This window comes from Falco biarmicus, chromosome 7, assembly GCF_023638135.1.
Source record: "Falco biarmicus isolate bFalBia1 chromosome 7, bFalBia1.pri, whole genome shotgun sequence".
NCBI classification, from domain to species: Eukaryota; Metazoa; Chordata; class Aves; order Falconiformes; family Falconidae; genus Falco; species Falco biarmicus.
Window position 1 is genome coordinate 54,968,401 of NC_079294.1, and position 14,277 is coordinate 54,982,677.

The 14,277-nt window shown below is 38.3% G+C and overlaps 1 long non-coding RNA gene across 2 annotated transcripts in view; it reads left to right on the forward strand.

The window, feature by feature from the left end:
• Window positions 1–14,277, forward strand: part of LOC130152321 (uncharacterized) — a 38,530-nt gene that overhangs the window by 12,674 nt on the left and 11,579 nt on the right. For both annotated transcript variants that reach the window (XR_008822949.1, XR_008822950.1), the window contains exons 2-3: window positions 6,543–6,683; window positions 12,795–12,925. This is a non-coding gene — a long non-coding RNA (uncharacterized LOC130152321). The remainder of the gene's footprint in view (window positions 1–6,542; window positions 6,684–12,794; window positions 12,926–14,277) is intronic.

A 14,277-nucleotide genomic window follows, 5' to 3' on the forward strand; every position in this document is an offset into this window, starting at 1 on the left:
AATGTGTCATATGAAAGTCTCCAAATTGTTTTTAATCACTCCCAACTTATGGGCTTTTTCTGTGATTGCAGTATCCTTACTGAGATGTGAATTTGAATGAAGAAAAAATGGTCCACTCCCAGACATCCATATCCAGGGGAGATAAACTTAAGACATTGTCATGAAACTGTGGTGGCCTCTCTAAGCTGGGTTACTGGCAGATGCAAGAGATCCAGCTTCAACCACTCCTCTCAGATTTAAACAATGGCATTCACAGGCATAGGAAGAGACATTCAGCTGTCTGAACAGCTATTTCTGTCCACTTCTGAAGAGTGCCAAATCAGGTGCAGTCATGCCTACTGGCTAGGTGGTGTAACAACCACAGTCACACAAGCCTTGGCCATCATCACATCATATTGCATACTTCCTTGTAGAGGCACTAACAAATTTCATTCCAGTGCTCTTCCAAACCACACTAGTTAATAAAGTCATGTCATTCATTTTGAATTATTTTGTATCCAGTTGGACTCAAATTCAACTGCTTTAATAGGTTCTTCTTGACCTTCCCAAATCTTTTTGCAGCTTGTCAGGAACTTTTTCCATTACCATAGTCCATGGCAGCAGTTAGCACACTAAAATTTGCTGGCAGGTATATTTATTAGGACTGAAGCCTAGTCAGGATGGCATCTGAACTCATGTCCAACTTAGGTAGGCAGAATCACTCACATATGTGAAGCTACTGATTCTGTTTCTGCACAAGTACTTTCTAGAAAGGGGGCCTCTATCACCTGTAAGGATGAGCAGCTGCTGAGTGGGAAAAAATTTTAAACAAATCCTCTGGTATGGAAATCTGTTTTTCATTCCCTACTTAATGTCTAATATTCAACTAATTCTACCTACACTGCATTCACACATTCTGATTCTAATTCCTGTTAAATACGGTGTCTAAAAATTCCATCAGGATTAGCATGGAAGTATAGAAAGTAAATATATCCAGGAAAGAGAATTAATTTTAAATTATAATGTTGTGCTTGAGAGTGATTACACTAAGCATCAAATCTGTGTGATTCATGATTATTCCTGCTATTTCTGATTTTTGCTTCAAATGAAATTGGGCTGATTGTGAAGAATGTTACTGGATTCTGTTTGTTTAAAAAGGAAGTTGGCGTTTGGGGGGGACGTAGAGTTGATGATGACAGTCATCACTGCCACAGTATTTGAGGGCAGAGAACTAAAGAGCCTGAGAGATGCTTTCCCATAAATACACTGTTCTTCAAGCACAAAGACTTGGTAAGGAAACAATTCCTTCTAATTAGGAAAGTAATTTTAAGCAGAAAAAGATGTAAAAGCTTAAGGACTGTTCTTGTCAGAGAGAGATGTTTCAGAGAAGAATTAGGGCAATAGAGGATTATTGTTTTGTTAAGCCTTTGATTGAGATCTCAGACTTTCATCAGTTCTGTAGCAATGCAAGCAAGAGATCTAAGGCTCAAACACATCTCCAGAAAAGAGATCTTGGAGAAATAAAATAAAATAAAAAAAAAACCAACCCAGACTAGGATTTAGCTTTTGGGTATTTATAACTCCCAGTTGAGAGCCAAGGGGAAGTTTTTCTGTCATCACCCTGTTACTTTTAAAAAACAGAGGGGAAAAAAATTTTGCTTTTGATTTCTCAAAAAATAGTGTTAGTTATTTGAAAAACTCCAGACCAGAGCATGAAAGATCCTTTAGAGGAGAACTCCAGGGTTGTTATTTAGAGCCTGCCCTGAGTATAATCAAGATTAAATCCTTTAATGAAGGCAAAGCTTACTTATCTGATCAGATCCTAGCATAATGGTCTAGCATGTGATATTATTCTGTATAAGTTACATAAGTTTTTATTTAAGAGCATACTTTACCTTCAGCTGCACAAACAACATTTTTAACCTGTTCAGATCTTTGAGAAATACAGACAAATCTGAAGAGAAAAATTGAATATTTGTTAACAAAATAAAATCAAATCTTTCTGTGACTTGGTTAAGATGAAAGCAAGACAGGAAACTAATAAAGAGGATCAGAGAACCTGGAAATAAATGTTGACAGGCTTGTGCACTGGCAGTTTAAAATCACATACTATTAAGCATTAGCTTTCTGCTTAAGTGTTTGCCCACAAGATTGCCTTTCCTTAGTAAAGGCTAGAGATTACCCACGACTCATTTGTGTTTGCAGGTTTTCTGTAAGTATGTGTGGGTACATACTACCATTTATCAGCCACAATGCACTGAGGTCACAAGTCCTCTGTCTCATTAAAAAACAGTGAGCCAATTGAAAAACAACTCCCTTCTCCCTTGGCGCATCTGAACATATGGTGCGGGAGTACTACACTTCATTTTGCAACAGTCATATCTGGGAAGAAGCTAAGCAGTTAGGCAAAAAGGTAGGTAATAAAACTTTGGATATACAGAGTCATATAGTTTTCCTGTTTTGACAATAGAATTGGTGGACTACAGCTTCAAGCTTTTTAGAGTTTCTCACATACTGAAAAATAAAGATTAAAAGTTACAATATTAAAAGCCTTAGTGAAAAGATTAAAACAGAAGCATGACCCTACTTCAATGCAGAAACGTCTCAGAGCTTCACAAAATCATGAATTAGATGTAGAGTGCTGGTATACTCAGCATACATGATATAGGAGCATTGTACCATCAGGGTGTTAGTTACTGTCAGAAAACAATGACAGAAGAGAAGGTGGTTGCTTGACTCCTTATATGTCTAATATATTGTGATCTAATATGTCACATTAAATAATTGTTTATAAGTTTCACAATACCGGCTTGTAACAATTACCATTCCATGTCTTACAGACATAGTCTAAGTACAGGAGGTGCTGGTTGCTGTAATACCACTGGTCTTGCCTTTCACATTGACATAAAAAAGTATAGTGCCAATTCCTGCTGTTCAGACTGCTTTTTTCCAAGACAGATTTTTTTAAAAAAATATTTACATGCAAGAGTTAAAGTTCTCAATAATCTGTTCATCCCTTTGCCCAGGAAAGCTGCTATTGTATCTTGAGAAAGCCTTTTCCAGGCTAAGGAACTGCTATACTTTCATTCAGCTTTAAAAAGAAACTAGTCATAAAATATTTTTATACTTGAATACAGACCTTAAGAGTTTTATTCAAAATGGTCCTCCAGAGAACACAGTGAAAACAGTATCTCTTGGGACAGCAATGGAGAAGTTTTCATCAGCATTGAGAATGCAAACATTCATTGCTTCTGCAGCCAAGTAAATGCTCACTATTTTGTGGCACTATATATTCAATCAAAATAAAATTACTTTTTGTTTTCTTTATTATTTCTCCCCACCATATGTCACATTCCCTGCTGAATTGATTCTGGTTAACCAGAAAACAATAAAGTTAGTCAGCATGGAATGTGACTTCATTGGCAAATAAAAGGACACTTTTCTAGTGCATCATGACATGGTCTCTACCGATGTAGATAATGTAATAGAATGGATAGCAGCACTTCTCTGTCTGCTTAATGCTATGAGTTCAAACTTTTGCATGAGGAAAAAAAGGCCAAAAGGGAATGTTTAAACAATACTTCTTAAAACTAACTTTTCTTTCTGTGTCAGATATCTAAGCTAATTACTTTTTTGTTATACTCTTAACTAAAGCTGGAACAAAGTTTCAGAAAGCTCTTCCTTCCATATTTGCAAAAATGAAAACATAATACCCAACAAGAAAGTATTTCTACAGTTGGGGGTGGGGTGGGTGGGTAGCAAAAACCCCCCAACACTGAGGTGGAGTAAATGGAACAGATCTTTTTCTCCCTCTTCAGCTGTACAAAGTGCTGGGATGGAAAGAGTGCCACATTCAGTTACTTCCTTCCACAACACACCAAGAAGCAGAGTTGCCGATTTTGTTGTCCAGCTCCAGAAACAGATGTGGTTTGAATTCCTGCACACATGGGCATGAGTGCATATGCAGACACAGACATATACATATGTACCTTGCTTATTTCCACATGCTTATACTTGATTGAGAAGGCCTACCTGTAACTTTTTCAATCACCCACAGCCTGTAAGCAGTTCAAGCAGAGTTCCAGAGCCAGGGTTACACGCTGTCACCAGGAGAAGGACTGTGATAATGCACGATTAGTCCAAATCTCTGAGAAGAAGCAAAACAGCTGGGACTACTAAGCCTGGCATCACTGGATTGTAGTGATCAAGTTGTGCACTGGAGTAGGGGGACACCTGGAAACCATTTCCTGCTTGTGAACTGATCTCCCTCCCCCTTCCTCTCAAAGATAAGTGTATGCAATGTGGCTTTTGGCCGCAGCGAGGTTTTTTGGATTTGTAATGTTAGGAAAGTTTACTTTAAAGGCACAAATCCAGGTCTTTCCTTACATATAAAACTTCAAAAGACCAATTTTTTCCCCTCTGATGCTCCACCCCCCCAATCTCTTCTGACTTCAAATTTTTCCAACTCCGAAAAAGTCTTTGCAATTTCATCTTGAAACTGGCAAATGAACTTTAACAGACTAGAGACTGCTTAGGTACTAGCCTGAGCTTTCACACTGCTAATGCCAAAGCCACTGATTGTTGCTTTCTAGCTGTACCTCACTAACATACAACAGGTTAAGATTTCCACACACCCCAACTCTTAAATACTTGAAGTTTCCTTGGCTGTGCAAAGTAAGCACATATTTTGTCCATGAGAGTGCCTTTGAGCAGTATCTCTTTTGTCAGTTAGGTTTCTCTTGTGGACTTGCCAGGAGACATCTCCTGACTGGTCGTCTTTGTCTCTGGAAACATTTCACTTGGCAGAATGGTCCCTCTGCTTTAGCTATTGGGTAAGGTGTTGGTCTCTCTGAAATCAACTGGAGCCACCAAATTTTAAGATGCCAGAATTTTTCACCTCCTGTCTTTAAAATCACTGAAGACTAGAAGCATGCAATGCTTCGTCAGTTTGAAAATGCTCCAGCTTTTTCTTGATATTTTCTATGGAACTGTTGGTCTTAGAAAAACTAATAGCTGAGGTGAACATGCTTGTATTTCTGATACAAGTTTATAAACAACCGCCAATTAATTGATTTTCTTTTTGCTAAAAGAAACCTCAGTTTTCATAACCAAAGTCTAGAATTTTTGAAAACAGAACAAACCAAAAAATGATAGCCAAATATTAGGAGACCAATAAAAACGGTTTTGTGAAGTCTCATACTAAATGTCACTTAGATATTCTCCAACGTATTGAGAAAGTTGCTTTTTACCTAAAGACACATGTTTTCATGTACAGTTCATTAGCATTATGTTATCATACTGTTGCAGTAGTTGTAAGATTTTAATAATTGATTTTCATCTCTTAACCAGTGATCTCTAAATGCAGAGTCTGAATGCAGGCTTACCCTCCAAGTCTTGCTGGGGAGGTTAGGACTTTATAGGAAAGTCACACTCTCACTCTTTCAAAATATACATGGTAACATAAAGTATAAGTGGTCAGAGCACACCAAGGGCTATCTCTGGCCAAAGAAGCCAAATATGATACTACAGCCAGCATGGCAGAGACCTCATCAGCCAGGGCCCCATTCTACAATACCAGAGCAAGAGAGCAGGGAAGACTCAGGGGAGGCAGCAAGGGTTAAGCAAAAGGCCAAATACCAGGCAAGTCTGCAGCAACAAAGCAGGTCCAACATTAAGACAGGCAGGCAGTCTGCACATCAGGATCAGCCCAAGAATCATCAGGCAGGACCATAGCGACAGGCAGGGCTGAGATGAAGCTGGGAAGTCAGCTCAGCTGATGATCTGATCAGCAGGTTCCATAGCCAAGCACCGGCACACCTAAAAAATAGCGCAGGTAGGGGCTGAAAGTCCAGGGCTGAGCTTAAATGAAGGCCCAGGGCCCATGGGCAAGAGTGTGGGTAGAGGCCCCAGGCGATGCTGGTCAGGGCCATTAAATCCTATCGGTGCACTCGGGCCCCCTGACATCAGTCAGTAGAACATCCAATCTCGTATTTTCATGCGTAAGCAAGAGAAGGGAAGAATTATGGTTGTGGTTTGACCTGTGCTGCATTTTCTGACCCGAGTGCCTGATTTCTCAACCACGATATTACAGTAATGCGATGTCTACCCACAGTTTATATAAACACAGAGTATGTTAAACAACTGACTTATGATGTGATACTTTTGTTTCCACTGAATTCTAGACCATCTGCATACTGAAAAATTTCTAGACTTGTGAAGAAGATCTGATCTATTCAGTTATTTCACTAAGTAGTCACAGATACTCCTGGGTATTCTTCTGCGTGTACTTTGACATTTATATTTCATTCTTTTTTTCATTGCAATTAAGCATCTGATGGATCCCAACACTTGGTTGTTACTTCTGTACTTTTGAAATGTCTTCTTTGCTGATCTTAAACCTTTAAAATTCTCTATTTATGTGCTCTTCAAATTATGAAAATTAATGCAAGCCTTTTTCCTGAGGCTTAGAGTTGCTATAGCAGAGTTTCTGGTCACCTGATTTCTGAGAAACAGTTTGGTCCGTGTCTATTGATAAGCAATGTTTTCTTTTTCATCTTCCCTAGCTGAGGTGATACATACTGCTATCTCATATTCTGGGACATGGAGCAGGATGTCAGCAGCATTGCAAGATACAACTGTAACAGGCACTCGGTACTTTTTGGAATAACTCCTGATCAATGTGTGATGTGTCCAGTTTGCTAACTGTATCCCCCAGTCTATAATTAACAAAATGCATGTTCTTCTGTTGATAGAGAGTAGATTCAAAGCATACCAAATTCTACCAAGTATCTGGGAGTAGAAGCAAAAGAGAAACAACAGGTTTTGTTCTAGATGAAAAGAGTGAATGTATGAGAAGTTAAGAGCACCTGTTCTGGGTCAAACCAAAAGCCCATCTAGCTCGTATTGTATTTTGAACAGCGGTCAAGGGTGGGTGCCTTGCAAGAGGAAAATGCTTTTCAAATTTTCCTTGCAAAAATTATTTCTTCCATGCCTCTTCTTCAGAGAATCACAGTGGACAGGGCAACTGCATAAAAGCTAGTAATTCATGTCTTATGCAAGCTAAATGGATCCAGATCTTGCTGATATAAACAGTGTTAGTGGCTTCAGTGCCAGTATCTCTGCTGAGGATATTACCTGAAAATTTTACACAGAAAGAATAGTCTAAATTTAGACATTACTCCAGTAGCCATATCAGACTTCACAACCTGTCTACTTTTGATGTCTTCTAGCAGATCATAGCACTGCTCTGTTTCTGCTCTGACACTTTGATTTTAATAACCTAATATGAATTAAAATAGCAGGTGCATAGCAACACCTTTTTAGAGTGAGTGTTTGATGATAATAAGCATGTTTAGCCAAGACTTTGCTGAGCCATGGCTTTCACCTCAGCCTGTACAATACATATATGATAAAAAACAATTAACTCCTTAGCTGCTGGCTAAAGGATTATGAAAAATATGTATAAAATAACAAAAAAATTAGAAGTCAGGGAAGTTACGGGAGATCATTAGGAAGAAAGGAAGATTCAGTGTGGTCCCTTGAATAATATCACTGTACTTCGTATTTTTAGTAATAATAATGCCATCAACACTGGAAAAGCTGTGCGTGGTCTGGTAATAGACTGATGCAGCTAAAAGGAAGCAAACACTACAGAGAAGGATTCCTGTCCAACATAGAAATGAAAGAGAAATGTGGGCACAGACACATGGCAGTTTTACTTGTGGAAAACTGAGGGCTTATTGAATGAAAGGGTTAATAAAGGGATTACAAGAATGAACTCCAGGCAGCCAGTGGATTCAATTCCCCTAGATTGTTGGGACAACAGCAAATGCTGCATATCTTTGTTTCTTGTAATTGCTTTGTTCATTACCCTGCTAAATCCCCAAAACAAACAACAAAACAGCCAAGCCCTCCTGTCACCCAGATATAGTCTTTCTGTTAAAAAGGTTCCACTTGTAAAAAACACTTTTGTCTATTTCTGTGCTTTTTAACATTTTATCCTCTTACCAGGTTGAAGGTCAACATAACTCACAAGGAAAATATTGTAATTTGTTTTGCTAGTAAACGTACTTTACTGGAGACACATGCTGTATCAGACTGTGATAGTGCAGGCTTCATGTTTAACCAATTCAAAATTCTGAGAAGACAGCTCTGTTGGACTCTGTGATCTTAAGGGTCTTTTCCAGCCAAAGTGATTCTATGATTCTGTTCTGGGTTTCTGCTACAAGAGGTCCAATGTTTCATTTAGTTTCTCTTCCATCTTTTGGGGCAAACCCTATACACTCCAGAGTTCTCTCACATTGTTATCAAATAGTACAAATCTTTTTGCATTCCTCTTCAGAAGTTCAGCAGTGCTTTTGCTTCCCCCAGGCCTGCTCTGTAACTTTTTTCCCTACTCCAAAGCCAGTCATTCACCAGTCTCTATCCTCATGAATCTGCGGCTGCAGCTAGGGTAAAACAATAGGCTGGGTATCATCTGAGGCCTGGTAAGCTGCCTCTCACCCCACCTTTTCCTCATTCTACACTTTTTTTGCACGGTGCTTGAAATGCTGCCACCCAGCAGTTTCAGCTACCAGTTGTTTCAGATTTCAGTTTGTTCTCTTCTGCAGCCCTAAGGATCCTCCCACAGAACCACTGCAGTTAGACAAGCAAAGCAGACTGATGAGGAGGACATGAAGTGGAGCATGAGGTAAAAAATCTGTGTGGGTCTTAGTCACTGGGACATCTTTCTGGAGAGTGGGCCAAGCGTGGGAAGTTTTGCCATATAGATTGGGTCCAGCAGCGCATATATCTTGCATATAGTGGTAAGACTGCAAATGGCAAGCTGTCAAACCGCTGCCTCAGAAGTGTCCCAGGTCCTTTATGGTGGAGAAATTTTCTGGAGGTTAGTCAGATGCCTGTGAATTCTCATACCTCTCATAAAACCAGCTCATTAAAGAAAGGAATGATTTAATGTCTAGGAGTGGAGCAGGAAAGAATATTAATTATACTTGATAGAGTATAATTCTACCACAGGAAAAATATACAGAAATATTTTGGTTATTATCTTAAATTAACCAACATATAACATAGATTCCCTGTAACACTGAAGCTTCCAATTTCTCCATGGCTTCAGTACTTGAACATTTAATGTCTCTCACTGTGAATCATCAGACTCTGCACCTTCTGACAGGAAACACCAGCAAAATGGCAGAGCTTAAAGAGGAATTCAACCCACATGACAGAGCGAGAGGGATTTCTAGAAGCTGCTGATTAAATTCTATTTTTTAAGAATGTTGTTGGTCTCAGATATGACTTAGTGTTAGAGGTATAATTGAATTCATTCTCAGGAAGGAAACAGAAATGCTTAAGGGAACACTTCCCCCAGAGTTTTCTTCTTTGGCAATAAGATGTCTTGATTTAGTTTCATTTTCGATGAAGCTGTTAATAGGCTGCATTTTGCAGAAGTGTCTATTATTCTAGTAAGTTCAGATGCACTGCATGCATATTTTGCATGAGTAAACCTATGTATCTGAAGCTTAAACTGTGAAGCATAATTAGAGGAATGAGCCTCTGGCTGCTTTGTCAAAACATTCTTTAATTGCTGGATTTTAGGATTATTGGATTAGAAGATTAGATGGGATGCCTAGAAATCTTAAACTGGAGCATCTAGTAAAGTAAGGCTTCTCATGAATCAGAGTTACAATGTATTTCTCTGACCTCTCTTCTTTTCTAATACATGTTTTAATTTTAAGGAACTTACTAACTTTTGTCCACAAGAATCAGTTGCCAACTTTCATGTAGCCATGAGTGCTATAGTCCCTCTGAACATGGTCTGTGAATCACTGAGCTTCCTTGCCCGTGTGTTACTAAAGGAATCCTGGTACCAACCAAACATTGTACAGCATTCACCTTGCAGTGTGTATGGTTGTTACTGAATTAAATTATGATCAGTAAGCACAGCTACATTTTTTATGACATTCTTACAAGACATACTCTGTTGTCAAAGCATTCTGCTTTGGTCGAACTGTGTCTCTGAGTCCCAAAGAACATGCTGGACTATAGGCCTCCTCTTTTTTTTGTCGGTACAATAGCAGATTCACTAACAAGTGCAGTGAATGGCTTCACCCATGGCACACAGAAAGCTGTTCTGTCATTCTCATTTATCTCACTTTCAGGGGAGACTTACTACTTTGCTCCTGAAAGTTTCTGTGATAAAATTTTCTCCAGCTGCTGGTGCTCTCCCTGCTTGGTCCAGCATGTTGCATACTGCGTATACAGCTATGAAAACCACAAGAAAGGCTGCCTATATGTATATATGCATGTGTATGAGTAGAGAAGTAATGACACAATGATAAATAGATTACCAGATAGGGAGGGAAACTTTGGGCCCTTGTCCTGGTTCAAATCCCTTGTAAGAAAAATGCTATGAAGTTTGTCACGTCAATATTGAGCAGAAATGGCTGGTAAATTCTGCTGGGGGTTCTGAACCTACAGGCTTAGAGACCAGATATTTCAAATGAGACAGTTAATGTAATAGTGTTATGTTGCTCTTTCCTGAGATGGTTTCATAAGTATTAGGAAGATGACTTTTAATTAGTATATTAAAAAGTTTCAAAAGTTATTGCTAATACTCTGTCATCAAGTTTTGTGAAGCAAACAGAAGAGGAATTCTGTTCACAAATAATATGGAGACAGATGTGCTAGCCATATTCCCAAGCCATTAACAGAACAGTCATCAACACTTCAAAGCACCATATTCCCATATTACATAGTATATATAAAATGACAGCATCCAAAATAAAAGCCAAAGCACTGAAGTGTCCCAGTATGATGAAGATCATGACTGTCTGAACAGAAGGATCAGTATGGGAAGGTGTAAATCATATTCTTATTTTCTGGGGTAAAAAACAACTAAACACTTTGGTACAATTTTGGCATCTATTAAAATCAACTGGTATTTTTGTAACTGATTTCCACAAGGCCAGAACTGTGTTTTCTGGGTCTGACCATCTTGTCAGGATTTAACATACCTGAATTAGTAGGATTATATGTAGTGATAGGTTTCAGATTTTCAAATTTAAACTGTAGGAATAAAAAAAGTTACAACTTATCACTTCCTTCTTTGGTGACAGAGCTTTCTAAAAAATAAATGTTTTCACTAAACTCCAACTATTTCAAAAATGTCTGTCTGAGGTAGCACAGACCTCTTCAACTTCCTTTAAAACAGTGATCTGTGTTTCTGTTTAACCCAGGGACTGATACAAAATGGTTATGCTATCAGGTAGCATAAAATAAGGAAATAAATAGTTTAACAGATGTTCAGTGGGATAGATTTTTTTCTCTGTTGTGGGTGCCTGCTCACTACTGTTGAACTGGAAAGGAAGTACCTGCAAAAGCCCCTTGAATGCCTAGACTGAAAAGGCAGCCTGACTAAGTCTTGTCTAAGGGCCAGAAGCAGGAGAGTCTGTCACCGACAGGAAAGGGAGCTAGCAGGGGTTGCAATCTTCACGTTCCAGTTTCCCACATTTTACACCAGTGTAACTGTACTGTCTTCAAAGAATATTCCCCACATGCACTGATTTAAGTCTGATCAGAACACAGCCTTTCTTTAGCTACATATCCTCCCGAGGCACTTATTTCTGTGAGACATTGCAGCAAAACTCATATACAAAAAGCTAGAACACGTAGCCTGTACATAGGGACAGAAGTGGGTATGAACCACTTCCCACGCCTGTGCCCTTAAGTATGACTATAAACTGGAGGCCTTGAAATCAGGAGAAATCTCTGGACTGTTCTGAATTGCTCTCACCTGCAGTTATTATCCCCAAAGAACATGATACCAACCACACATGATTTGGGGGTCAGCAGAACCACTGCTAACTTTATGTCAATCAATCCATTTTGTGTGCCACTGGCTCTAAAAAGCCAGTTGGCTTTTTTGGCTTCTTTGCCTCTTAAAAGATATACAAGACACAGTTCTAAAGGTTTTTCTGTTCTCAAGAGATTTACAGAAAGAGAGGAAAGTATAGAAGGTTACAGTAAGTGTGTGAATCCTGCCATTTAGATTATAGAAAGAGGTTTGTAATCAAAAATATCCTTGCCAGAAACAGTTTCAGGTTTCTTTGGTACTTAGAAATCCTTTGCTAAACAAAGTAAAAATGAATGATAAACAAAATCAAGTTTCCTTTGAGCCTGATGTTCTTGCAGCTGCACTCCACTTTTAAGAGTAACCCATTAGCAATTAATTTAGAATGACACTGGCAAGCAGTCCCCAGACTTTAATTAATATCTTTTTGACAAGCTCATAATCTTTCTAGATAATAAAGCCTCCCTTAAATTAGTTTAACTCTGATTTCACTTACCCTTGTAAGCAATTGGCATCAAATCTAGGGTACTTTACAGTACTTTCTCATTTAAAATGCTTTTAAAAAGAGAATTTACAGTTGCATTTTGCAGAGTAGAAACAGTATTTGGTGAAGGTCACCCTCAATCCAATGGCAGAGCTGGAAAGAAAAATCTAAATTCCTGAATGCCCTTCTATTGTTCCATTGATTAAGCAATGGTGCTGTCTCCTGTCTCAGTATCTCTCAAGGAAAGGATTAAATTCTGATTCCAAGTTATGTAATTGATTAGTTTCCTTTATGCCAATATCAAGATCTTAGAAAGTCATAGTACAATATTATAACTATAATATAGCAAATTATTGTCTGTAAAAGTTACTTAAATAATAGGTTTCAGTACACGACAACTTAGGGGTCAAGTTTTTATTTAAATTTGTACTCTTAATATATGTGTCTACTTTTGAAAACTTTGCCCTTAAAATTCTATGTCAGTTTTACACGTCTCAAATACAGAACTGGTCTACATGAGAATGTTATGGTGCCACATTATTGTGTCCTGCAGAATGGGAGATAATACTGTGAATTGGAAAAGATGCTGAGATAAAATCTCCTTTGACCTCTTGGTAAGTCAGCAATTTTTATATAAATGTTCTGAAACGTGCTATATGTGTGCCTGTTGCATATGTGTATTATAATAGGGAAAATATTTCTTTCCTTACCTGAACCCATTTTCTTATGTAGATGCTGTAATGAGGTAATTTGTGATACATGAGATCACATCAACCTTTCTTTCTGCTTTGCCTACAAAGTAAACTAAAAGGTGCACACATTACTGTCAGGCTTTGAGTCTTACAGGTTTTTTCAGAATTCAGAAAACTCCAACTACCAGAGCGTAATGTTTTAAACAGATTACACCCACAAAGAGATGTTTTGGTTTAAAGTTAGTCAATGTTTTGTACCTAACAAACTAAGAAATATCTGTCTAAGCATGGGATGACTCTACTGTAACTTACTGCCAGAGGAGATTGAAATAGGATCATTTTTGAAGGTAATTTTTGCCAAGTGAGGCTATAACAGTTTTAATTTGGTGATTCACAGGGATGGCTCATTTTATTTTTTACTTTTCATGTAAGATGAAGAACGAGGTGAAAATGGGGTATGAAAAAAAAAAGATTTGCTTATTAGTCTCCTCCATCTCAAATAAATATAAAAGCCTAATTCAAAAATCTGTCTCATTGATAAGAACTAAGATAATCAAGATGGCTGAGAGCGGTCAGTGATGCTATGCAACTGAATTGGGAGCCCGAGACCAGAAGACATCTCACCACCTCTAGAAGTCATGAGAAGTCTGTCTGTGCCCTCAAAAATTATTTGTCTATGACATCTAAAACTGAGAACACGTCCCAAACACCCTCTAGAACAGTTTTAGTAGCAATAGGCATCAGCTTGTACCATGACCTTAGAGTACTAACTTTGCACAAAGGAGTTATTTTAGGTTGCTGCTTTGTTCTTTGTTTTTTCCTCTTCTTAAGTCAACACTGGGCAAAAAAATACATGAGGCAGATATCAGCTAGGGAGGAAAAGTGCGAAAAATGTTTTCAATCAGTAGGATATTTCTCAGCTGAATTTCTACAGTTTTTCCTTAAGTGCTTGCTGCCTGCGGCAATATTAGCATGCTGAACTAAAGGCCTTAATGCTATGACAATTTCTGTTTCTGTGGCAATGATATTTCCATTTCAGAAGCCACACATTAGAAAATGGTTTCTTACAATGAAACGCTAAACGAAACACAACATGATCTTCCTCCTTTCTCATGCGTGTTAACTGTAAAAAGTTTCTTTGTCTGGAATGTGGCTCTGATTACATTTCTCTATCCAAAAATAAACATGGTGCAAAAGAAAAGGATATAGGGAGGGGTGAAAGCCTGTCAATGGGCCACCCTCAGGAAAGCCTCACAAGATCTACTGTCTGTCTC